Source organism: Amblyomma americanum, chromosome 7 (assembly GCF_052857255.1).
Source record: "Amblyomma americanum isolate KBUSLIRL-KWMA chromosome 7, ASM5285725v1, whole genome shotgun sequence".
NCBI lineage: Eukaryota > Metazoa > Arthropoda > Arachnida > Ixodida > Ixodidae > Amblyomma > Amblyomma americanum.
Genome location: NC_135503.1, coordinates 28,147,003 through 28,174,949, shown reverse-complemented (window position 1 = coordinate 28,174,949; position 27,947 = coordinate 28,147,003). Strand labels below are relative to the sequence as shown.

Below are 27,947 nucleotides of genomic sequence, written 5' to 3'. Positions count from 1 at the left end.
TAAATGTTACACCAAATGTTACCAAATGTTACATACTATCAGTCACGCGCAGCGAAGCAAGATCGCCGGTTAACCAAGAAATACACTAAACAACAGTAATCGCGATAACTACTAATCGATTGGGATATGCACGCGCAGAATGACGTAGCGTCACGTCCAGCCTAATCGCACTGGGGCGATTAGTTTCGTCGGCGCGAAAGGAGCGATAAAAGCTCACCTTTGCGCCGTCCGTCGCAGACTACAACACGATAAACAGACGTCGAAGAGGTCGAAGTCAGTATGCGTAGTCCGCCGCTAGTTCGCAAATCCAAAAGTCGCCGGCGTCGGCAGCACTGGCGCGGGCATTTTTCCTGGGCACTGGACTGCCGCGCACTCGAAAGGCGAGCAAACTGCTCGCTGCGTTCGTAATCACGAGTCAAACCGCCACCTTCGCGTATTTCCCTCACTCGCCTCGGCCGTCCAGCACACCTCACCACCGCACCGTCTCGCATGCGACTGCGCCACGCCAAACGAAAACGCAAAAAAGGTGCGGCCGGCCGCATAACGAGGCCGCCATTGCCGGAAGGCCCCGCCTCCTCGGTCCCCAGGGGGCGGAGCAGACTCCTTAGATTGTTCCCTAGCCGCTCTCGACGGCGCCAACGAGCGCTCTCTTCAGTTCGTTTTGAGCTGGACTTCGGTTTCTGTTGGGTTGCTTGTTTCCAAACAGGGGCCTGTTTTTTCCTCCTCTCTCTCTCTCTTACCTCCTGCTATCCTCGCTGCTTTCTTTTTCTGTCGTTCTCTTGTTTCCCCTGCTTGTCTCTCGCAATAGATTTGGACGCCTCTTTCCCGAGATGGAGCAGCCAATCTGCTCCCTCCTCCGGAAGGGTTTAAGCTGGCGCGAATGGATTACGCCGATTGGGAGGGCCCCGTACGGGAGGTGGATGATGGGAAGGTTCGCCTCTTTCTGACACGTGCCTGCGCGAGCACTCCGAAAATATGCCGGCCCTGATCCGTCCCCGTGAAAAAACGGCGTCACATGGATTTAGGTGCGCATCCGGGGTTCTATGTCAACAGTGACACCATTTGTGACAAGTCTGTTCAAATATAGGGGGAGCGCTTTTGCCCCGCAGTGTAAAGGGTCCGGTTGTTCGAATTTACTATATGTCTAATTAATAAGTACCTGTAGCTCTCTATTTTACACGTCCCTCAAACTGGTATCAAATGTGCCACCCATCAACAGAAAATCATAGCGTGAAAAAACAGCGGAGAGGAAATTGAAACAGCTCGCAAGCACGCGGGGTCGTCCGGAACTCTTAAAGAGACAAAAATGGTATAAAACCCTTCCGGATAACGCTTTTCTGGTTTTCTTGGAGGCAAAAAAAAAGAAGTAGATAAACGCATGTCTTGCTAGCTAGCTCGTACAATGCAAGCGCGGGCTAGAGCTGAGCACACATATTCTGATCTTATTTCGCAGAAGAGCTCCTTAGGGTCTACGTAATGCCGCGCCGCGGGAACAAGTATACGCCTGTTCCAAGTTTATTCAACGAATACAAGATTAAGCTCTGAAGGCTTTCAAGCACTATATAGGTGGGCGTCCAGCTCTGCTTCCTCGTCGTGCGCGGCTGCCTTCTTTAAAAGCATGCAGGCGCAAAGCCAACAGCAGACGTGTTCGCTGCTTCGTGTACTCGCGGAGGACGAAAATGTCTTCGCATGTTTTCTGAGCCCAAATTACTTGTGCCTGTGGCCGTCCTAGTAACGCCGTTTTGCGGGGTACAAGCTTCAATAAATTACTACCACGACCATTGTTATAAAGTTATGTATACCGTTCCTTGAAGGCCATCAATAAGCCGTCACTGCTCACAGGTTTGAGCGTGTGGGACAAAAAAAATTGGTTAACAGGTATAAAATTAATCAGTTTTATAATAAACACGATTTCATGACAGGACTGAGTCTGTTGTAATAATAAAAACACATCATAAAACGCACAAACAAGGGAAGGGGGATTCTCGCGCTGCATGCATACTCAGTCGCGAAAGACGCGTTGTTTGAATATGACGGAACAATAAGTCTTGCTCATTTTTTGAATAGTGCTCTCACATTGCGCACATTTTAAATAGGTTTGCACACAATGCGGCGCACAATGCGGCACTTGCATAGATGTATATATGTGTATAGGCATGTAGCGAGAATACACAACAAGGAATTCATTGCCGAATCGTTTAGAAAGAAACTTGGTTTCAGTATTGCGCTATTAATGCTGCACTGTCAAAAGTATGCTTTTATCTAGTCGTTCGCAAATATATAAAATCTCCTTTCAATCGATTTCTCATGAGCTATAACCACTGCAAACGAATCACAATAATTCCAATTAAAACTAAATTCTGTAGCAAAAGAACTGTAGCGCAACCAAGACGAACACACGAAAGGACCACACAGGATTAGCGCTAGTCCTGTGTGGTCCTTTCTTGTGTTCGTCTTGGTTGCGCTGCAGTTATTTTGTTACAACATGTACCATCTAGCCCCACAAAAAGTTCTTCTAAAACTAAATTCGCTTGCTAATTCCCCGCTCGATTCCATGCAGACTTATCATCTTACCGCCAATTCCGCATACGTGCAAATAGCGCAAATATGAAACTTATTGCGAACAATCAATATGTTATTTATCCACAAATCTAAGTTACAAGAACAGGTATTCTTTTTTTTTTTTCTGAATAGCCTTGCTCTGGAGAAATAGTACCATCGGAAACACGCATCAGTGCGTATAAGTAACAACAAAAAATATTTCCTTGCGTGCGAACTGGCCGTTCCCTTGTATCTCACAGCTACCTGCACATATTTCATAATCAGAAATCTCTCATTGGAACGGAGCTCACCTTAAAGGGACACTGTTGGAAACTGCATGCAATTATTCATAACATTAAATATTTATTCTTTGCCTTTTTCTTGCTTTGTGGACGTTTGTCCAGCAGCAATACACGCACTTATGCACGAGAAAATTGGATTTAAAAATTTTCCGCCGGTCGATTCAAAGTCGTGACAACCTTTCCGAATAGGATGGGTTGCCAACGTTCCGAAGTGAATAGCGGTGAAGCGTAGACTCCGTGATCCGCTATTAAAAAAAGTTGGCGCACGCATTTTACTTAGTCAAGGGTTCTACAGAATCCTGTCTGGCGAGGGGGAAACATAGTGGATGAATAAAACGGCCACAAACGTTCCGTCGCGTCCGTTCTATATAAACGTGCAGCTCGTCTTTGCTCCAGTCCCGGTCTGCGCTATTCGGAGCAGAAAAAAAGCCCGCATCGACCTCGAGAAGAATGGTTATCCCCGACAACTGCTGCAGAACGAACAACGCCGCTCTCTGCAACCTGCAACTGTTGCAACCGCAACTCTGCAACAGAAGCGCGCGAGCATACCTTACGCCCGGGGGACAAGTGAGGCTCTGGCATGGATATTTGCAAAATATGATGTGCGCATTGCGCACGTGCCATCCAACAAGCTGAAATAACAGCTCTGTCATGTTAAAGATCGCCTGGAGCGCCCACGCTACCCCGGAGTTGTGTACAAAATCCCCTGCATAAACTGCGATGCATCATACATTGGCGAGTCAGGCGATTTTAAGAGAAGATTAAGAGACCACAAGAACGACTTCAGCAAATGTCGCACGTCATCGAACGCACTAGCAGAGCATGTTCAAGAAATGAAGCACACCTTTGACTGGGAAAACGCCACAATCTTAGACACAATGAAACCTTTATCGTCCCTGACAGCTTTTAAAATCATTTTATATTAAGACTACGGATAACGTTATTAACAAGACGAAGGGTAATATCCCGGATAACTACGCCCATTCACTGCGCTATCAAGTGCGCTTATAAGAAGCGGCCCATTTCGCCCACCTTCATTGTGAACAAGAATCCCGTAGTGGTCCCGAAACGTCATATCTTAGAACCCATTTTTGGCGAGTGTACGTGTTATTCATCCACGCATTTTACTAGCGAAGTCGGCCGGTGGTGGAGATACCTGTATTTTGTTGTTTTGGTCTTTTGTAGCTAATAAAAGGCCCGTTTTCGTCCAGAGTGGTCTCTCAGTGATTAAAAACACTATACTCTACCGATGCAGGCCAACGTCTATGTCCGTGTGCTTTTATAGCTGAATAAAACCAGAATGTACACATAGGAATCATGGTCTTGTCACCAATAACCGGAGGTTACGTTACTAGGAACTGCTTTCGGAGACGGTATGTCAACGCCAGTTTTTTTTTTCAAAAGGCTGAACAACTACACGCCGTAATTAAAACCTAGCTTTTAGTTCGTAAATGTTCGAGCAGTACCATGCATGGTACAAGCCTATGTGAAAAATAAAAAAATGAAGAAATATAAGAAGAATATAAACTTTCCTTTGTAGCCATATGGCTGCGCTTGGGTGGATGGCAATGAGTAATTACTCCCTTATTACAAATCTACTCCACCTTGGGGGATTCCCCTAAAATTTGACGAACACTGTTCCCACTTCGAGTTATTGATCAATTCGCTCTCGCCCTACCATAAGCTTGTCGTTTCGGTTAGCTCAGTTGGTAGAGCGACTGCTCCGGTGAAGCGGTTGTCCAGGGTTCGAACCCCGGACAAGGACGAATTTTTCTTTAACTACCAAGTTTCTGAGAGAGCTGTATAGCCTTCCTTTGTAGACGTATGGCTGCGCTCGGGTGGATGCCATTGAGTGATTACTCCCTTATTACAAATATACTCCACCTTGGGGGATCCCCCTAAGACATTTCACCAGACCTATGCGAACTGCCCCTTCATCGCCGGGAATACAAAGCGTGACAATCCACACAAACTAGGATTGTTTTGAACCATAGCTTCAATTATAGGGGGTTGTCGTCCACTATAAGGCTCAAAATAGCTTCGCTACGGTGATCAAGTCATAATGAAATTCCCCAGAAGCGATCCCAACCATGAACAAAGGGGGGTATAGGACTCTCGGTTTTCTCGCATACACAGTGAATTGGCTGTGAGAAACGCTGTAACCGAGAGCTCTAGAATAATTTCAGCTGCGTGGGGTTCCTTAACATGCACTGACATCGCACTGTTCACGGGCTTCTTGCATTTCGTTCAAAAATATGTGTTCATAATGAGCAAGTCATAACAAAATTCTAAAATATTGGTCTTACCCATATAGAAAACGAGATATGCGTTTTGGTTTTCGAACATAAACGGTCACCGTCTCCTTATGTTCGGTCCATAAAATTTTGGTATTTGTATTGATATCTTGGGTTTAACGTCCAAAAGCGACACATGCGCTGTAAGGGACGCTTTCGCCGAGATGCTCAGATTAATTTTGACTAGCCGAGGTTCCTTAACGTGCACTGACGCCGCACTGTGCGCTGGCGTCTTGTATTTCGTCCCAATAGTCTTGCTGACGTTGAGCTAGTAAGAATGAAACTCTACAAAATTGATCCCATCGATTAAGAATGGATAGGCTTGTCGCTTTTCGTGCCTATAGGATTTCCGTCTGCTAAAGATGGCTCCAAAAGTATTTGCTCACGGTGAACAAGTCACAAATGAAATTCCACAAAAGTGCTGCAACCCATAAAGAAATCGGGAAAGGCATATCTGCTTTCGTGCTTTCGGAGTTTGTTTATTGCATATATCCTTCCGTTGCAAAATAAGTGTGAAAGCTTTTAGCATATTTCCACAATTGTTTCCCTTTTTGGGAATTGTCGGATTTCCTGAACTTTAACTAGCGGCTCAAATGTCCCTACTTCTTACTTAAGCAACAATTTATCCCCATTTCTGGAGAGAAGTATGTTTTATAGGAAACACTGCTTACAGCACAGGCGTGATGGCTGGTTAGAACTAATACGTATCATACCGACATGTCTGCGATGAGACCACTTATTTCAAGCAACACTACAAACTGTCATCGATATGGCCTTTACACACTCTTATTGCTCGTGTTAGAGGGAATTGCGATATATTGAAGCGCAACAGGAAAAACAACTAATAATATTGCAAAACCGCGATGCGTTTCCGTACTTTTGTAGCGATAGCAACATTACGGTAGCATTTCGAGCCTTCAGCGTGGCGGCGCAGCCACCGCCGCCACGCTGTCACGTGGTTGGTCACGTGGTGCGGAGCAGCTGCCGGTGGCGCGGCGCCGTGGCTGATCACGTGGCTCGTCACAGGGTTGGTCACGTGACCAAGTTCCACTCGACCAGCTGTAGCTATCGCGTCACTCCAGGTTTAACCACAGCTAAACCACCGCCAAATTTTCGTTGCATTTGCATCGTACACCAAAAAGTTCGTTACTCAAGGATGTGTTGTCATGTTGTTCTCGACCAAAAGTAGTAAACAACCCCTTGTAAATAAGCTAAAAGATTGCAGATAAAGCAGACTGCAGACGTACATTTGGACTTATCTCCTAGTGAAACATCGCAATGCAAAAAGAACATAAGAAAGTCATTAGAAGCAATATTATTGACTGTATTTTTCATGGACTAGATTACACGCAATAATTACATACAGCAGATAGGAGGAAAGTGATATGTGCTATCGACGGCGCGTGCAAATTTTATTAGCTAGGCAGGTCATGGTGGCGATGTGTGTGTATACCAAACGCTTTAATTTATATATAGTTTCTCTTCTATGTTCGAGCTCATGGACTGCGAGCACAGCATAAAGGGCACGACCGATAAGTGCGCGCACTAACGTTGTCCACAGCCATTCGCTCGTCGGCTGACAGCCTTTACAGAATGTAGCAGATATTATGTAGCATGTACATGTATAGTATACTAGGGAAAAGACGCAGCTAAAAAAAAAAAGACGCAGGACTAGAGGAAACACGTACACACGCGCGGTTGCCGGACTTCTTTAAAAACTCAGTATGTAGTACTGTAGTAGCATGTAGCGTGTACATGTAGCATGTAGCATACAACATGTAGATGATAATCGCGTTGGTTCATGAGTATAACATCGACTAAGCATTTACCACTACACACCTGAATCGACGAAAGTTTGGACCATGTAACGCTCCTCCGCAGAGTTGCTAATTTTATTTACCTTGAATCGCGGAACCATGTAGGATGCATAGCACGTTCAAACGCCATATATCTTCCTGTACTGAGCACGAAGCACGCAAGAAAGCTAGCTACACGTGTTACAATGAGTAGAGAAACCTGTACGCAAAGGAATGTGTCGGAAAATTTGGTATCGCGTACGCTGAGCGACTGACAGTGCCCAAACAAGTGCGCTGCTGGCAGGCAGCCAATCAGGCAGAAAAGGCATGCAGCAGGATAACAAGACAACCGACCTTGAGCCGGCTTCTTTTTCATTTGCAATTCGCACGCGACCCGGCGTGAAATTGAAGTGCTTATACGGTTGATTTTGCTGCAGTGAAAAAGTAACCTTCACGACGCAGTCTTCCCTGAGCCCCCAAATAAACTCCGTGAAGAAGTTACATATTTAGCTGTACTTGACTTCACATTAGCTGCAACATCGGCAAATGTGTCGGGTACTTTCACAACGCTTGTCAAGGTCAATGAGGCACACAAGCAAGTCATGCAAGCAAAAGCGACGCGTAGATTTACTTCGAGTGCTGCTTAACCAGGCATGGAGGATCTGCAAAAACTATCTAAGTGTTCGTACATCAGTAAATACAGTGTCATATACATGTGCTATATATCGTAGACTAAATACCCCAAGCTGCGCGAACGGCGATCAAGGCGTGCAGCTCGTATGTGTGCCAGATGCCAATGAATTCCTGATTAAATTAGCCACCAACTCTGAATGCGGCTATAAATTTTCCCTCAACTATACACGGTCTCAGGCGACTGGCCACTAGCAGAGTTATGAGCTTCGTTTTGTGCTATTCGATGCTTTTTCCCCGGCAGTAGTTCCCTTATTACATGCGCTAATTACCATTATTTTGTATTATCGGACGGTACAATGCTCTGATTTGAGAAAATTTCGACCCGCATTGCAACATTTCTGTATATTCTCAACTGAGTACACGCCAGGTTCAGCTTCCGCCTGGCGCCACAAACAACAAGAAAAGAATGTCGGAGAAAAAAATATAGATCAGCCGGAAACTCACGGATAATCAAAAGATCAAATATATGCGCAAGTTCAACGGTTGCGCATAACCGGCGCATTCTTTTATTCTGCGCATCGTAGATGCATTTACAAGCGCGTTAAGTAAACCGGTGTCAAGCGGGGAAGTTGTTTTACGGTACAGGCGTTCAGGCTGTGCCGTTCGAGAGACACGTGTGCTTAATTTCTCACGGGTCACAAGTTCCGAGAAGCCGGTGCGTGGACTGTTTTTTTTTCTCTTGATTCAACTTACGTTGTATGACAATGCATGTAGCGCATGCAGCTGTAAACTTATAAAATAGGACAACACGAAAATACCTCTCATTTTCCAGCTTTTATCAAGGCTGCTTTGATGCTTGCTTGCGCCCGAAAATGCCCACTGAAAAGCTAGCTTTTGAGCTTGAAATTACTTACGTGTCTTTACAGCGGTCCCTATGTGAACGCTGAGAGCCATTCAAGTTCAGCAACAGTGTCATATGAGACCGCATAGAACTCGAGCAAAGTTCGGCTTCACCTTTAGCTTCGGGACATGTTGGTAAAGCACTAGTATCAACATAATAATAATAATTGGTTTTGGGGGAAAGGAAATGGCGCAGTATCTGTCTCATATATCGTTGGACACCTGAACCGCGCCGTAAGGGAAGGGATAAAGGAGGGAGTGAAAGAAGAAAGGAAGAGAGAAGGGCCGTAGTGAAGGGCTCCGCAATAATTTCGACCACCTGGGGGTCTTTAACGTGCACTGACATCGCACAGCACACGGGCGCCTTAGCGTTTTGCCTCCATAAAAACGTAGCCGCCGCGGTCGGGTTCGAACCCGGGAACTCCGGATCAGTAGTCGAGCGCCCTAACCACTGAGCCACCGCGGCGGGTCACTAGTATCAACATGATTTAAATAATAACCACAGGTTGCTGCCAACACATATAGCTACGTAGCTGTAGAGATAGTTTTTCTCGTACCTTCTTTCCTAGAATTTACGGGTGATAAAGTGCTACCACTTTATGCGCTGCATGTCACAATGCTTTGCCATCCTATGTGCATATGCAGGCAAATTTATATTGACATAAGTGCGATACCAAACCTGAATGACAGCAGCAATGACGTCAGCAAGACGGCTTTCATCCCCGCTCTGCTATATATATACGTCATATACGTCCGTCATATTGTGGTCATACCAGAACAAAAGTCCTGCCCGACAATGTTAATCCAAATACATTTTTGTCAAGTGCGGATGTTCCTGTAAATATACACAACAAAAGGTTGCAGTTATACAAGCAAAAAAGTTTTTCGCTATGAATATCTGTGCTCTCTGCTACGGGCATCTGTGCATATACACAGGCACGTAACAGCGTTTAATTACGTATATTTAGTAAAATTCATGAGCGATACAATGCGTATTTATAGCTCAAAATTTAGAGGCCCGTGTACTGTGCGATGTCAGTGCGCGTTATAGAGCCCCAGGTGGTCGAAATTTCCGGAGCTCTTCACTACGGCGTGCCTCATAGCCTGAGTCACTTTGAGCGTTAAACCCCATAAAAACCATAAAACCAAACCATAACCCAAAATTGTAAATAAACGTGTGGTAATGTCCGACAAACTTTGGAACCATTTGGTCGCTATGAGCAGCAATCTTATTTAGACAAAGGCAACGAATTTGGTAGGTTTCTCAGAGCGCCCCTATTGTTAAAAAGTTTTTGAAGAGCGACGTGGGAAGTACATAGAGTAGTCTCAGAACTCCAATAGCACTTAAGCTACAGAAGTTAAGCGTTTTTTTTTTAAGTTTCTATAGAATACAAATGTACATATAAAATGTATGCGGAATCTGACGAAGATATAAGCACTTTAGTTCGCGCTTTCTCACCATTCAATCGACGCATACATACCTACTCCACTTTCCGTGTTGCTTTACAGCCGGTGTATCGTTGGCATATCGTTAATGGCGCTGCCATGCTTTTTAAAAGCCAAATCCATCTTTTTCGTCCAAACTCTAGACAAGCTAAAATATACTAAGTTCTCATTTCAACTCCGGCGAAGGAAGAAGCACCCTTTAACACACTACCATAGACGCTGGCGCTTCATTGCTCTCTAATAAATTTGTAAAACTCTATGGTATTAAAAGGGCATGCAGGTCCAAGCACACACAAACAACTCCCGCACACTGCCATAGTCACGTGACAAGGTAAGGGTCTCTTAACTCTACAGTATACAGCAGTGCTTCATATCGAGGGAGTCCCAAGCAGCATTGTATTCCTGCCCACTTGACTGCCTTGTAATTCCTTCATTTATCACCTGGAAGGATTCCTGTATTTGACTGTGTCGTGAACACCGCGTTCCCGGTATACAGACGTGCGCAGTTCAGCGCATGCACACCATTAGGCTCATTTCATTCTTGGTGTGTTCAGCACCTGTCAAAACGAAGAAGCAGGGACAGGAGCTCCATGTCCCGTCTTTGCGTTCTTTCAGTATGCGCCCGCGAGCAAACCTCGTTACTGTGCTATGGCCTTTTTGCATTTGCGTACTTGGAGACTATCATTTTCTGCCAACTTTCTTTGTCCTCGGCGTTTATGTTTATATTATCCCTGCTCCAGCTAAAAGGCTTCGTTATAGTTTCACGCGAACCGTATATTTTATTTCTGCCTTCTCAATCGGGATTGCGCTTGAACAATGACGATATTCAAGCTAAAGGCATCTGCTCTTGAATCGTACACGAACTCGTACCGCTGTGCTCCCCACAGTGCTCTCGAGGACATCCAAACAAAGGCTTCCAAGTCCGCTGATTATAGCCCGTGATTCTTAAGCAGACCCATGCGGCGACGGCGCTGCGTAGTAGTTAGTAGCTGCGCTCGGGCGGTGTGTTGACCAGTGGGAAGGCACGGAGGTGGAGGCAGGGAGGAGGGAGGGAAGGAGAAAGAAAAGGAGGGGGGGGAGAGAGCACGAGACAGGAGTGCGATTCGGTGCCAACCTGACAGCAGTCTTCCTGACGCCAGTGCTTTTGCGCGAAGGGCGAGCGTCACTCTGGACTGCGCAAAACAAACGCGAAGAAAACACCAAAATACGGAAGAAGGTGGGTGAGGTTAAGCGGCGACGAGGAGAGGGAGAGGTGGGCGCCACTTACCGGGCAATTTGCTACCGCGGACGTGACAGGCACGCAGACGCCACCGGCATCATAGTCATTGTCATCATCATCACGGTTGCGTCGGGCGAGTTCAGACCTCCCTCCCTCCCTCCTCGCGGAAAAATGAAAGAAGATAAAAGAAAAAGCCCGGAGCGTTCGTGTTATCGGGCTTTATTTTTAGGAAGCACCGCCTTTGCTCCTCCTTTCCTCTCCTCCTCCCCGGTCTCTGCCTTCCCCTCGCGGCTAAAGAGATCCAAGTTGGCAGGCAGCCCAGTGATACAGCTAGTCTCGGCGAAATCGGTGCAGTGCGGCCAAAGGCATCCCCGCAGCCTATGGGCTGCAGCGTATGAGCCCCGAGTTACAAATTTTTGCGACGCATCATGTATTTTGGTGGCCGCTTTTCGCCACGAACAATTGCTCTAAAGAATATATGAGAACTGAAAGCTAATAATCTCAACCCATCCACAGCTCTGGAAGCAAATGAGCGCTCGAGCGGCTGAGAACATGGTTAAATGCGTTCATTCGGACGTTTATTTTTTGTTTATTCGAGGAGTCCCAGCTGATGATTTTGTACCACTGCATGGAATTATGCAGCGCGTTCTTTTATCGTGAGCTGAGCAACAAAGGGACGTGTCGATGGATAGGTCAGAACAGAAATTTCGTGAAAGTTCGGTGGTCCCGCTTGCAAGCTCCGTCCCTTTGTGCCGTAGTTTTTCAAGAATAAAGTGACCTGGATGACTTGCCTGTCGTCAGAAATGACCATCATCGCTTATGTGGTTTAAAGCATGTCTGGCCTATAGGCTAAAGTTGGATTTTTCTGTCTAGAGCAAAAGAAACGATAAAAGTACGCCGAATTGTATTTTCGAAATTCGGCTCGAATCGCACAGTTAGCTGGCTATTTCAAAGCACTGGAGTCAGGGACGCGGTAAGACTTACGCGGTAATGATTAGACCATTAGACCATTGGACTGGAATAGACTAGTATAAGGTAAGGATGACGCGGTAAGGATTCAGTAGAGCAGTTCGTTCCGAGGCATTGCTCCGCTACTTTAGACACACGCCTGCACACGAAACTCCGTCTGCTGGCGTAGCGCTGTTTGTTCACTGTCATCATCCGCTTGGGGTAGTTACTTGGCTGATTAGCTTTCTCCACTGGCATGAAGCCATGAACAAGCGTCAGGAATAAGTGTCATGATCTGTCTACTGAGACGGTTCGGCGGCAGTTCAATCGCTGTAGTCCGCACGCAGACCACGTGATGCTACACCCTCTTGGAGCATAGCTCAGCCATCGCAACATTCGAACGATAACATGAACAGTTTTTTAGAACTTTACTTCCACTTGCGTTTATATCAGACGGTTCCATCTTTTACCTGACACAGTGTTGCTTTTTCTGATGGCGATGGAGTGTGCACATGGTAACTGCGCTAGAGACACGGACAAAGATAGAAGGACACCAAGAACGCTACCGTGTCTCTAGCGCAGTTACCATGTGCATTGAATCTAAAGATCACCAACTAGCCCAGCTGTCTGCTTTAGATGGTGTGTGCTTTTTCAAGTGCAGCTTTAAATACCAGCCTCCTTCCATTAATTACAGGTAAATCGGCTGCTCGTGCTAAGAAAAGGGACAGGAGAAAATAACGCTACTTGACTTTTCTGCGCACAGGGATATCACATCATCACCAAAAAGCAGCTTGTAATTAATTCATGCGTATAGAAAACAAAGTTCGAAGAAAAACTTCGAAAATTGCATTCTGAAATAAACACCGAAAAACGCCCTACGAATTTTGAAAAAATAAAACTCGAAAAGTACGAGCCTCATTCTCTAATCATTATCCTCACTTTGTAAACTTCATTCTATAATCGAAGGCAGCCGTGCACACGAAGTCAACGATGTGTACTGCTTGCGTGTATGTATTTTTTACTGTTTGATGCACCAGTGGTCTCTGCGGAGTCACGGCTGAAATATGTGGCGGAATTCTAAACCTCTCCGACTAGACGTTCCAGAGGGAAAAAAGAAGACAATTATTCCAAGATCTCTATACTTGGACGTTCGAGGCTCAGTTGGGTGGCAGAAACACGTGGGAGCCTGCCATACACCTTCAATCATTGTGTACTCGCATCCTTATCAGTTTTCCTGTCCTGCAGGTACAAGATGCGAACGTGACAGCATTGTTCTTTTTTTCTCGAAATCGGGATGTCTTAATAAAGTGGGCTATCCGCGATATAGAGAGAAATGATTTACTACAATAGAAGCAGTGTCATAGCATTCTCTTTTATTTGGGCTTTAAAACCACTGCTTAGAAATAAAATAAAATTATCCATAATCCGACAAAACAGCCCGGCACAGTGCTGTCAGACTTTTCAGATGATGACCATTTCTGAGCGGTTTCTTCGCGAACAGCACTCAACCCCCAGCACCCCATATATATGCCTTCCCTGCTGCCTTGTACACTCTTGACAAGGCTACGGGACAGAAGTGTCCCACCCTCCAACGCATACTCAGATAAGCGCGCGTGTATATATACTGTAGCGACTCGCGAGCCACTTTCTTCAAGCACGCCCCGAGCGAGATTGTCACGGCGTAAACGTTACGGAGGTTGCGATACCTCACGATATATATACGAAATGAGCGACAAGGAGTGACGGCGCCACGTCCAGAGGGGCGCACATCCTTTCCAGAGAAGGTCAGCGCAGTTACGGCGACCGGGCCATTTGTCAGTCGCGCGCCCTAATGTACTTCTTGTGTCCGCGTGTCGCGTCGGGCGAGCTTCACTGCCGAGCGGCGCCAAGAGACGTCGTGGCGTCGCTGAGTCGCACGACCGGAATTTTGAGCACGTATACGTACTCACGGGGACGGCCACGGAGGGCATCCACACTGCATACACCCCACTCGGCCTCTTCATGATAAGCGCTGGCGCCTGGGGCAATTAAGGCGTACATGTATACGGTTGGCGAGGGTTTCGCCTCTCACGCGGTCTCGGTTGCGCTTTTGTATAGCGTACGAACCTCGCAGAGCAAATACGTGTAATGGCGACCCGCATTTATGAATTGGTGCGCGGGCACTCTTGAAGACGCACCGTGTAGTGCAAGTATTCCGCCCTTGCGATGGAAATGAGTCAAGACTCCTGCTGAACCAATGACAAGAGAAACTATAAACGTTGTTCTCTTTTCTCTCACAGGTTAGACAGGCCAATCTTTTATCGGTTTAAGCCTACACAATTTGTACAGTCGTCCACAAACCTGTCTAGAGCGCTCGAACTCCGTGCCGTCTGCGCTCCGCAGCGCGTAGAGCGACGTCTAGCGGCAGCGCCTGGTTCGAGACAGAGCGTGTCTGATGCTCAGACGACACTCAAAGATGCACAATCTCGAACCAGGCGCTGCCGCTAGACGTCGCTACGCGCGCTGCGGAGCGCAGACGGCACGCAGTTCGAGCGCTCTAGACAGTCGTTTCACAACTGCGCATGTAGTATAGGCGTGTCGCCGCCGCAGCAATAATCCATAGGACTGATGTAAAGTCTTTTCTGATCCGCACCTTCCTGCTTCCTCATTCTCAATCAGAAATACGTTAGCTTCATGAAAGGCTGCAGTATGCGTATTTTTGCACTTGAATCAGGAGTCGCTGAATTTTGTTACTCTCGGGCGTCGTGGGTTTTCTGCGTTCAGCGCTACGGATTCGATCTATGTGCTTAATGAGTTGACAGATATATTTGCGGATTTAAATTAACTCTAGCGTTGTTTTGCCGCATATTTGCACCATTTCAGCTAGTAATATACCCTGTGTTTTTGTTTTCATTAGTGATGCCGACAATGTCAAATAATTTTGCTGAGGAGAGGTTGAAGGTTGAAGTTTGTTTACTCTTCAGCGAGAGAGGACATCGAGAGGAAAAAGAAAACCTCCTTGGAGCTTGACAGGCAGCACTGCAACGATATATATGCATAAAAAAAACGTCAAAGACACTGAGGCAGGGACATAACGGTACATTAAATACGAGAACACGAGGTCTCCTGCAAAAACCAGAAACCCCGCAAAACAACACCCGGTGGATGTTGCTGAACAACATACAAATATAACGTCAGCTGTAGCGTGGCTCGATAAGGATGATTATCAGCGACATAGTTGAAGGCAAAAGCAAACCCGCTTTACTCAAGTAATTAAGTCAATAAAAACAATATTAAAGCACCTATATAACAGGCTCATTTCATTTCCGGAATAAGACCAAGTCCCAAAGAGCACAATTTTGAACAAGATACAGAGGGCCACACCAGTTGACCAGCGTTCTGACAAGGGGACTTGTCCGGACGGAGACAACTCTCTTGTCTAAATGTTGACTTGCAGACTGCGGCTTCCCTCCCGAGCCTCGTTCAAATCTGCGTTTATCCTGAGAAGAAAGGGTATTCTCCAATAACTTGGCGTAAGTCGTACGTGGGTCAGGAACACAGCTGAGATTTTTCGATAAGCGTGGCATCACAAGATGTCTTAAAGCTAGCCAAAATAGCGTTGACAGCTTCTTCCGGGCCGGCCTCTCATTTGTGTTCAACAGCGTATATGAAAAGAGGCAAGTTAGACTCCTCATTCAAGTTAGGAGCAATCTTGCGATACGCTATAGCGTCTAAATACACGTTCATACCCCTTAACAGAGAACCTCCACGTTCTAGACGACCTGCCTAGACAAAAATAAACAAATGTGACGCTCACGCCGAGAAACGGTCGAATGGCTCGGAGCCGATAAGAATTGCTCATTTTTCTGGCGATTCAACGCTACGTTCATGCGTATATATGCAATCCGCGCATGGGTTCGGTTCAGCTTGTCCGCTTTGGTGTGTCTTTCCCGCTTTGGTTTGTTATTATTCCAGACTGCCTTCGATCGGTCCTTATCGCACCTTCTTCTGCCTCTGCGGTGACTCGTTCTGATCGACGCCACTCATCGATAAGGCTTCGTCGTCTTCGGGGCCCGAATCGCTCGCCTTTCGCACTTGGCTGAATCGGATCGCGCGGGTGCGTCTGCGCGCGCTGCTGCAGCAGTCTGCTAGCCGTAGCAGAAGCAGCAGCAGCAGCTTCGCGAAGCCGTCTTGACAAATAGGCTGTCCGCTAAGGCATCTCGTAATCTGCGCCCCCAGAGGCTGCAGCGGGCTCGTCCTCGACTCGCCGGAGAAGCTCTTGCGAGAAGAGAAAAAAAGAGGACAAAGAAAAAAAATGACGCGAATGAATGCGCTGAAGCAACACACCACTGGCGCAGCAAAGAGGGAGAACAGGCAGCCCTCGAATTCTTCACCGAAGGAATCGTCGCGGATATGAACTGAGAAAGGGGGGGAGGAAAAGGATGAGGAGGAAGAAATGAGCCAAACGTGTCGAGCGCGCGGAATATATAAGAAAGTATAGCAAACGGCGTTCAGCGCCAAAAAGCTGGCGACGAGTGGAGCGCACGTTAGGAAGGCTCAACTGTTACAGGATCGGCGGGTTTCTGTCTGCACGTGACCACGAGCGGGTGATTTTGCTGCTCCGGTTGGCGCCCTATATATGCATGTCTGGCGACGGAGTTACCACGCACAAGATGTGTTGACACTGTCGCCAAGCAGAATGGTATGCTAATGAAGTACAGACATGTTAAAGAAAATGTAGACAGGTAAACGAAGAAAAGTGGAGTGGACGCTGGATGTGTGTGTATGTATATATATATATATATATATATATATATATATATATATATATATATATATATATATATATATATATATATATATATATATATATATATATATATATATATATATATATATATATATATATATATGCCAGCGCTATAGAAGTGCGCACATTAGATCAAAGCAACGGCGGGTGGGCTTTCTGCCTCGTTAGAGGACAATCTCATAAGGATACGCTGCAACTTAATTTGCATGCGCTATACACGGTACGTGTACAAGGATAAAGTGTAGTGGGCTGCGGGTTGAGCCAATCTTTTGGTTTTTACTTTTTTATCGTCGCTAACAAAGCAATAAGGTTAGTGAACTTAGTTGGTTCAGTAAATTTGTACTTTAATGCTGTTCACATCTTTCGCCATTTTTTTCGCAGTGCAAATGGATTTCGTTCGTTTTGTCGTTGTAATTCTTCAGCCTGCTTCAGTCTTTTCTATCTATTATGGAACTATCAAGCTTTATATTTCGAAACGCTCGCTTGCTGTTTCAGCAGACAAAAAAAAGGAATTCCACATGACTTTGGCTCCGGAGGACGGAGATAAAATGCGGCGCAGAGAAGGCGTCTAAGTTCCTAGCATTGCGGAGTTAATTAAGAAATACATCAGTGTATATGGCGATTAACAGACTTTGATTCCATTTATTTTACTTTCGGGTATTCAGCCTGAAGGTGCTCGATTAAAACAAACAACATTTGGAAAAAGACACTAGATTGAAAACGCAAGCGCAGTGCATGAGAAGAAATTTTAATAGAGCTTAACGAGTGCCGATGAAATCTGACCTGAATTCCAAATCAAGGCGTTACAGGAAAAATGGACAATGATTGGCCATACGTAACCAGCGTGGCTTAATTATTTTTGAAACGTGTATAGTCATAGCATATGCGGCTGACCATTGCAGATGATTTTAGACATGGCAAGCTCCAGGCGGGGATGTTTTTGGGCAAATAACTGCCATACAGTTAGGAACGGCAACGTTTCGAAAGGGGTTCATACGATGTGATATGATGGGAGGTGCACGCTTTTGCGTAGACAGCTCGCAGATATCAGTTTGGATAGCGCACTTTATGAAAAAGACAGGCGAGATATGTTTTGGCAAGCGGAAAGAAGTGGAATGTTATCTCTAGACATCCCATGCGTTGTTCCGTAACTGTCAGATGACAGTTCCATAAAATTAAATGGCCTCAGATGTTCCGCATCGCTTGTAGTTCGTTTAATAGTGTGATGTTGCCGGCATCTCATACGGAAGACACACTACTTTCGTGCACAAATGTAGTGTATATAGTATCTCTTATAAAGGGCTTGTGGACATTGTTAGAGTAACGAAGAGCAGCGGCGAAAGATATTAGACAATTCTTTTGCACTCTTCCGCATACTACTTTTGCGTCAAACAAATATCTCAGGACAGAGACGGCAGGGAACAAAATCGTTCTTCGCTTTAAAAAAAATTCAGCGGAAGAAGCTTTGGTGCCCGCAAATAAATAAATAAACGACGTAAAGAAGGAAAGTTATCTTTTTTTCTCGAAATCAGCCAAACCGAGGAACCAAAACTAAGTCAAATTATTCATACATTTTTTATTTTTTTTGTAGAGGCTATGATAACGGAAGGTTCCCCGTAACACCCAGAGAACTTGCGAAATCCTATTTCAAATGAAAGATGAGTCAGATGCTGCTGATGTACGTACACAAATTAGGCAAATTCACCCGTGAGAGCGTTAATTCTTTATCTGTCAGCTTTACAGTCAAGGCTTGGACTGTTTCGAGAATGGTTTTATTTATTCTATCTCCACCGCTACTTTCTCATCAACGAGAATGATATAAAGACATCGGCGGAAGATTTGAATCTTGAAGGCGACGATTACGAAAGGGTCATTAGAGCCGTCGCCTAGGATGCGAGGATGTGCCTGGGCTACATTGAACGTAAAATCACTTCGCTGGACTAGTCGATGCTTGCTTCTTAAATTCATTATTACTAGCGTAATGGCAGACGCAGACAGGAAACGACAAGATTAGCGGTTATCCTGCTGTTATGTGTCCGGTCTGCGTCTACCAGTTTCTTAATAATGATGAATTTAGGATTCTACAATGGAATAGAATAGATTCATGATGCTATAAATTCTATGTGGGTTACTTTTCCGCTCCCAAAGTGCGAACACAAGAAAAAAAAGGCTCTTATGTCAGTGCTTGGGGTAGAAGCCTGCTGTTTTCATTTACTTGTTTGTGTTGGCGAAGCACAGCAGTGCCCCTAATGACCCACAATGAAAGGCCTACTTATTCTTCTGCTGAATTCGAAGCATACTCAATTTTTAAGCCTTGTTTTCATAATCAAAGCTTGAAATACTACTGTAGAAATAACGTTATCTGAATAAAACCGGGCCAGATCTAATGTTTCACACGCACAAAAAAAAAAGAGTCAAATCGAAAGTTTACGTGCAGATATCGACCAAATTATTTGCACAGTTTCTCTTTACATAGTTGTGTACAGTTGCTCTATCATATAAAGCTTAGTAAATAGCTTGGATAGCGCTATGGTTTGAACAGACAAGAAACTTGCATGTTCTTCTCAGTTCCTCTTTAGGTGGATTTGGATCATGTAAAAAAAAAAAATCTCAAGCGTTCAACTTATTTTGTTGCTCCCCGGAGTCGAGTGTCGAATAAAGTAAACCAAGAAAAAAACTTTCAGGCGCGACTAGACATGGCAGAATTTTTCATGTGTTATTTCATGTACTATAATGAGAAGGTACTGACTGAAAATTCAAAGCCAGAACCTCCTCTTATTTTTTGCATGCGACGAAAAATTAACGTCGTAATCAATAAATACGACCAGTTTAGGCTGAGTCTGCGAATGGCATCCAGTATGCTGTGATGACAGCACGGGCAACATGATAAACGCACTATGACGTCGGCACCGATCCCTGTGTGTCGCAGATTGCAGGGTATGTGATGTCATATTTCGAGTACACACCCAAATTTTGCATACTGCGATGCCTTAGTTGCCAGGCACTGCAGATACCATTCGATCCGGGGCACAATCCTTCACACAGAGCTCACATACGGTCCAATATACGTCAGTCAGTATCAGTACCTGCACATGCGCACGCGTTTGATAGTACCATTATATCATATGTGTGTACACTGAAGTCGAACTGCGAAGGTACCGCTCCCAAATTTTGCGACAATGCCCTTTTTAGTGGGCTTCGCCGCATAACGCATTAGTGCTTTGAGGTGAAGCTACACAAAGAAGTGAGGGGAAGCAAGTACGGTATTTTCTTCGGTAGAATTTGAGTAAGAATTCGTTTTTTACAGCCGGTCGTCTTCGCAAACAGAACAGTGGCTGCCACCCAATCGAAAGTGTCTTGCTATGACAGGCGCTTGCGGAAGACAGCTGCCAAGCAACCACTGACAAGTGAAGTGTCATGAGATCGACAACACCGCGACATGACGCCACTACCATGACGCTCGCTTATGCTCTATGCCTAGGTCGCTCGTGTCTCTTTTGTATGGCCTAGAATACCGAATAAACATGCTGAGTGGTCGCTCTACCTCCGCTTAGTTCCCCGCAACCTCAACAATGATTCTCCTTTCCACGCGAAACACTCGCTAGAAACGTAAAAGAAAGTGCAAAAAAACTACGGAAAACAGTATTCGAACGAGTTTTTTTTTATGGTTCAGATGATCAAGTACCCAAGTGTCAGTACGCACAAAGAGCACCGGGACTAAAGAAATGGAAAATTGAAACGCCTTCTCAGATGCTATTTATAATAAATACCACCTCAACAATCGGCCGCGAATAAATTTAGTTCTTGGAGATGGATTTCTCCCAGCACTTAGCGCCTCTTCCAATGTTGCAAGAGAACTAAAGCTTACAAATGAACGCCACACAGTTACGAGGGCAAATACACAAGGCTGACTAACAATTGATCTTTATTGTGGCACTATCATCTGCGCTAGAGCGTTCATGTGAACATCAGATGAGCCCTACAGCTTCACCACACACAAAGCCAGACTGGTACAAGCTGGTTATCCTGCAAAGATGTTATCGGCTATGGGCGAAAAGTTGCTGCGGCGGTAGAAAGGCATTCCCAACGGCCGAATGTCTGGCTCATCCACGGAAAGGAGTGCTCGAAAGCCAAAAGTCGTCATGGGCTTGCGCACAGTCCCAAGAAGATTGCTGTAAGGTGTGGTGCATCAGTGCTCTTTCCCGTACCTAGGAAAGCTATGTCTATGTGCGCGAAAGTGAACTACGGTGAAGCGGAGCCCAAATGCGACACGCGACATCGAAAGCCGTACACTTTGTGCGAGGTCGGCGTGGTCTACAAGTTTCCTGTGTCGTGCGGGAGGATTTACATTCGACAGACCGGTAGATGTTTTAACGAACTTGTGATGAAACATGCTAGGTCGGTAAAGAACGTTTCTGGGAGAGGCTTGTCTCAGAATTGTAAGCACTGTCAGCCAAGTGGATGCAGTCCCCCTCTTGCAGGATTCTGTTCTGCTGGTCAGAAAGAATGACGTGTTGACACGCGAAGTCTTGGAGGCAGTGGCGATTGCTGATCACAAGGAGGCTTGCATTAGCATCCCGTCCGTTGTGCTTATACCGATAAAGAATTCAAGTATCTTGGTAAATTTTATAATTTTTAGGTCTTGGCCGTCCTTTACCTGACATGTGCCTGACTCGTGGTCGCCCGCTTTTTTTTTTAACTTTCTCTTAATGTTCTCTTGTTTTTATCGTCCCTGGTTTTCTAAACTCTTTTTTTAGCCTGTTTCTGCTTGGTTTTTTCACTGTGGTCTTTTACACCCCGGGATTCTAGTTTTTTTTTGTTTTTACCCTGTGACGCGACCACTTCTGATCGCCCGCTATTGCACAGCATGCCTTCACCGTTTTTACCCCCCCCCCCCCCCCCCTCTCATTCCAATATACAGGGAGTGTCACCTAAGACGTTGAGCAATTTTTAAAGATAGGCTTGTTGAGTTAGGAGAGGTCTCTTTCGGCCCTTTTCTTGGGGCCACAGCGCCGAGGGTAACCGCGCTTTCGAAATTCTAAAAATTGATATGGATATTACTTACAGTGGGCTGGCTACACATCTCTCAATAATTAAGGACGCTAACAGTAATAGTTTAAAAGTTAGCTGCTCAATATTAAATAACCAGAATTCTACTTAGCACGTCTTAGCTCTATTCAGATGTACTACACCGCTGACAATGCTATGCCGAAAAAAGCGCTATTCGAATTCAAAAAGCCTATTTTTTAAGAATTTTGTCAAGTCTCAGGTGAAACATCCTGCATATATACCTGTTTTTGCATCAGTAGAGTTCAGTTGTTAGTCAGCCTTGTGTATGTCTTTTTTACTGTGCGGAGTTTATTTGTCGGCTTGAATCATGAACCACCAACTAGCTCAGAAACAAATTCTTCCAGTGTGAACTGAAGCCGAAGTCAGAGCCAGCAGATGTTTGATAAAGGCCAAGGACTCACTGCGACGGGTGCAGCCCCATGCAATGTACTGCACCCCGGGAGCTTAATCCGATAAAAGAAAAGCTAGGAACAGTAGTTCCTAACGTATTTTGCACGTCACGCTAAGTGCCATCGACAACTGACGGAAGATTTACATTTTCAGCTGGAACGCTTCCAGAGACGCAGATGTTCTCTGCGGATCAGAATTGCAGCGGGAGAGCGAAGCATACAAGAATTAAGAGTGACGCCCTTCTGGAGCATTGAAGCTGATGCTGAAATTCGTGTCAGTTTAAGAAGCCATTTCTGTAACTCAAAGACGAAGCAATAAATGCGCAGTATAAAAAGTGTACATAAAGCTTCAATGTGCTGACGAACGGGTGAAAGGAATATTCAACATTAATTTGGAGAAATGTGGCAGATCTCTTCAACTTCTTGAGTGTGTTAAAGTTGAGGTGACAGTGAGCTGCAGGTGGGATTAGCCTTGCAATTTCTCTGCCGGCAACTGATCCACCGTAGCGATGCTTAAATAATGACTGAATTTATGGCACAGTTTTGGGTCTTAGTAGGTCACTCTTACCATGCAGGCAAGCGCCCACAGGAACCCTCTTCACCACATGGAAACCAGTTCAGTGTCCTGAGCGGGAAGCCTCCCTCCTAACTGCACGTTTCCCCCGCGGCTAAAAAAATGTTTTGCAGGGTACCGTGCGGCATCCCCGCCCTCTTGAGGAAAGCGAACAAAACCCTCCTCTCCGAGCTGTGATCAGGGCAGAACATGGTGCAATGCACCATAGACAGCACATAAAGAACAGAGCGGAGACGGCGTCAGTCCTGTCTTGGGCATCCTGGCCGGAGTACGAGCAGAACCCGTGCGACTGCGGCGGAACAGTTGTATTCATATCTGTTTATAGCCCCTTGGTAATTTCGAGTTGTCTGGGCGGACGCCACAGGAATCTGAAATGGCTTATTACTATCCCTTTGAAGAGCTGCTTTCAATCTTGAGAAACTTTTCCTGGTGGCTCAGGAGACAGCGCTTCATGGGCGATGCGGTCAGCCAGCTTATTCCTCGGGACACGTGTATGCGAAGGTACCCACTGAAAACGCAAGAAAATCGCTTGCTGTGCAGTTAATGCACCAAGTACAGTGAACTACGGCACAATCATTCATAGAGGAAGCTACGCTCCAACCTATGAAGCACACATTTAGAGTCCGTCAAGATTACCACAGGTTAAGCCGGGAAAGACCGCTAAGGCTGGGTACGGCCGCCTCAATGGCAACGCTTTCAGCTGTTGGGGAGGGCACAACACTCGGAACGCGGGCAGACGGTGCTTCATTCAAAGATGGTATGGGAAACGCCGCTGCGCTAGCTTCGATAATCCTGTAGCAACACACTCTGCGTATATTTCTGCGCAGCCTCCGCCTTGTTGTCATCCGGCCCAGCGTAACACAGCCACACGCTGGACTGCGTTACCGATAAAACACAGCGTCAGCGCTTCCTCACCCGAGACATGCGTCACCGACGGTGGCCACAAAAACAGGCTGCTCGGCCGGCTGGGAAGAGCGGCTTTCTTCCTTCCGCTACCGGGACGAGCGGAGGGGTATGCTCGTCCGCTGTCATCACTAATGGAATAAACAGTTGTTGCGTTTTTATGTTGGGATTCGTCCTTCAGCTGAAACGGCATCCCACATCTGGTGACCCGGACGTGATGGCCGAAGCACCGGAGTGATGTCCGAACGTGATGGCCGGGGTGGTACCACTGAACCACCAGTAAACACTTTCATATGACGTTCAAGTTCTCTTTCAAAATACTCTAGTGCCATCGCGTGATAGCAAGGAATGGTCAGTGTGCAGTCGAGGCTCTCAAACAGCCAACCCGGGTTTAACCGCTGCCTTTGTCTCCTATAGTAAAGATCTAGTGCACCAAGAGTGTTAAGCGCCGACAGCCGTCTCTCTCCGGCGACCAAGATGCATTAATAGCCTTTGCGTAACCACAAGGAGAATAGGTGACGGTATCGACCCATAGTGAACTTGGTCATTCGCAGCGGCTTGCGAAACTCATAGGGCCCTCTTTAGGCAATTTCGGCGCAAAATTTGTCGTTGAAATGCAATACTGTATGGAAATTAAAGGTGGTAGGTACATCATAGGACTCACTATCGGTGCTTTGTGGAATTTGACCCCTGAAGATCGATGACTTCCCGATTGTTCTCCTGCCATTGTACAGATCACTTAGTTAAGATGGACACCTGGGCAAGTTGGAACGTCTTTTAGGATTAAGAAACGCAGCGCGAAATGCGAGGGAAAGAAGTGTTGTTGCCTCAAAAGCGATGCGAAAGCGTAGTGTGTCCTGTGCTTTCCTGTGCTTTGCACTATGCTTTATAATTCTATGGATCAGTATAGTAACAGTAATTTAGATGAAAAAAAAATAGAGTCTACAGCTCATCGCTAATGGAGATGGGAGCCAAGAAAGACCCCAAGAAAGCGCGTGGATATAAATTGGTAAATAGACGAGTCGTGTATATCTATAGCGTCTCCTTTTACCTGGGACTAGGACGAAGCTGGAATTTTCCGCCGGTTAAGTCAGCTCTCCAGTGCATAATCTTTTACCGTGTAATACGGATCTGTCCAACTATCAATGCCAGCCGCTTGTGTGCATAGCAGATGAACCGAATGCATGCAAATGTCTTCTGCATATGTTTACATGGGTACTGCCATGCGATTTTACTTCAAAGTTTCGGGATGACCTGCTGTTGCCCCATTAGAGAGTTAGGAAAAAGGCACATTTCCCCGTGGCACACCTCGCGATACAGCCGTTTTTGAGCTTAAAGTGCCACCTTAATGTACTCGTATCGAACTATCATCGATCAACGAGTGGACAAATCGCAGATGATGGCCTTTTACACTCATTCCTTCCAAACGATTCAGCATAGTACTTTGAAGAACGCTTTTGCAAGCTTTAGTAGCGTCAAGGAAAATGGCTAGTGAAGAAAGGAAAAAAAACACTCTGGGGGGGGGGGGGGGGGGATCTTGAATGTGGCTTACCAGATCCTTGAGTGTGCGCTGAAATAAGTTATCCATGAGAAGATGCTTGCAGCGGAATAAGCCTCACGTGAAGCGTGCGGGTATGACTAGAGTATGAACATATTATTTTTACTTGCTCATCGCGCTGCCTCTTTGGGGCTTTTTGCACCACAGGAATTGCCTCATAGTCACTCGCTATTGCGCAGCATTGCGCGGCGCAGCATCATTTCTGATCTGAATAATAATAATAATAATAATAATAATAATAATAATAATAATAATAATAATAATAATAATAATAATAATAATAATAATAATAATAATAATAATAATAATAATAATAATAATAATAATAATAATAATAATAATAGGTTTTTGGGGAAAGGAAATGTCGCAGTATCTGTCTCATATATCGTTGGACACCTGAACCGCGCCGTAAGGGGAGGGTAAAGGAGGGAGTGAAAGAAGAAAGGAAGAGAGAGGCGTCGTAGTGGAGGGCTCCGGAATAATTTCGACCTCCTGGGGATCTTTAACGTGCACTGACATCGCACAGCACACGGGCGCCTTAGCGTTTTTCCTCCATAAAAACGCAGCCGCCGCGGTCGGGTTCGAACCCGGGAACTCCGGATCAGTAGTCGAGCGCCCTAACCACTGAGCCACCGCGGCGGGTATTACTTCACGTTCATTTTCATTTTTAATCGTCAACAACGCCGGATTCAACAGCCAAGAAAGCACAAAAAAAAGAAAAGAGTTTCAAGGTCTGGGCTTACTCAAGGCGCCACACAAGGGCCGTGTTGCATCAATGCTGAACATCTCGACTTACCACCAGACTTTCCTAACAGCGTGCCACTGAAATGCGCTGATAAGCGCGTGTCCTCCAGACTTCACAGGCTGAGGAGCACTGGAGATGCATAAAGGGTGTTTCACGTAAGACTTTTCAAAAAATTTTAAAATGGGCTATTTGAGATGGAAGGGCGCTTTCTTCGACATAGCATTGTCATCGGTGTAGTACATCCGAATACAGCTAAGACGAGCTAACTAGCAGGATGGTTAACTAATATTCAATAGTTAAATATTTATGGATTACTGTTAGTATCGTTAATTATTGAGAGGTGTGTAGGCCATGGACCGTAAGTAATATCCATATCAGTTTTTAGAATTTCGAAAATGCGGTTATCCTCGGCGCTTTGGCCCAAGAATTTTAGGGTATTTCGACGATTCATGTCCACTGGAGAGGCCGCTTTGCCTCTAAGCTTCTCGAAAGTGCATGCACTTTGGCGCGATGTAGCCCAAAATTGTCGGGGCACAGCTCCGAGAGTAACCGCGTTTTCGAAATTCTAAAACGTGACATGCATATTACGGTGGGCTTTACGCCTCTCAGTAAACCAGCTTGCTAGTTAGTGCGTCTTAGCTGTATTCTGATGCATTACACCGCTGACAGTGCTATAGTGCCAAAAGCGCGTTTCTAATTCAAAAAGCCTATATTTAAAAATTGTGTAAAAATTGTAAAATTGTAAATTGTGTAAATTGTGTGTGTTTAAAAATTGTGTAAATCCCAATGTGAAACACCCTGGATATAGGCACATGAAATACTCTAACTGCGTGTATGGACCAGCTTTCCTTTACCTCTTTTACAAGCATGAGCGGAAATATCTTTTACACGCAATATATTTTACAGCATCTCTTACAGCCATAAAATAATTACACTACTGTGATTGAACAACACCAGAAATTTTAAAAACAGATAGAAACTTTCCCCTCTGCTTTGTTTGGTTTTTGTAAACGTTGGCTTCCTTTACTCTTCTTTCATGGTTGCAGTAAAGCAGATTGAGACCAAAAGACAGAGAGAGAAGAGAGAGAGAGAGAGAGAGAGAGAGAGAGAGAGAGAGAGAGAGAGAGAGAGAAGGCATGCACATGCATTAGTGCAGATAAGATGGAAAGGGTGGTTGAGGGAACATGCCACTCATGACAGTCACTCACGTTACATGCGATGGCGGAAAGCCTTCGCTCGAAGGTTATGAGTAAGCCATGGCCTCCGTATGTCAGTTTACTCGTACATATCCCGTGTGCTGTCCGCTCAGAGTACAAAATTAAGCGGCACGACTTAGGCGCTCAAGGAGAAGTCACTAGAATCCGATATTAGATCTAATCAAGAACCAGCAGTTATTACGGCTTATTACAGTGTATGCTGTCAAAATTCTGCAATAATGGTTTGCTAAGGCTTTACATTTATGGATAAAGCTCGATTCCATCCAGTTCCTGCACAGAAAGCGTATTTCTTAAGAATAGTCTAAAACCCTACTTATACATAAAATTTCGCTTTCAATGGGGGCTAGTATATCGGTGCACAAAGCTTACCACCGCGCGAAAGCTAGTCTTGTAGATTTTAAAAAACGGAGGGTGAAGTTATCGGTTGACGATTTCAAACCGCGTGTTAACGCTTGCTATTCATGACGAGGCTTTATTTGAGGACATGATCAAAAATTCCATAGCGAGGTGACAGAGCGCGGGGGAGGCGTCAATGTCTCTCACTTAGCCCCGTCTCACCCGCGCTGCATCGCTTCACCAATTTGGAAAACTAATGTTTAGAAGCGAGAGACCAGAATGCAAGT

The 27,947-nt window shown here is 45.5% G+C and overlaps 1 protein-coding gene across 5 annotated transcripts in view; it reads right to left on the bottom strand.

The window, feature by feature from the left end:
• The window catches only part of LOC144098742 (uncharacterized), a 202,251-nt gene that overhangs the window by 158,047 nt on the left and 16,257 nt on the right, over positions 1 to 27,947 (bottom strand). For 2 of the 5 annotated variants that reach the window (XM_077631589.1, XM_077631593.1), the window contains exon 1: positions 218 to 513. The exons of 2 other annotated variants lie outside the window; for them this stretch is intronic. The gene's annotated coding sequence lies outside the window, so the exon portion shown is untranslated. Of the gene's footprint in view, positions 1 to 217; positions 553 to 27,947 lie in introns of those variants that run through there. One more of the 5 variants, XM_077631591.1, reaches the window with a different exon arrangement.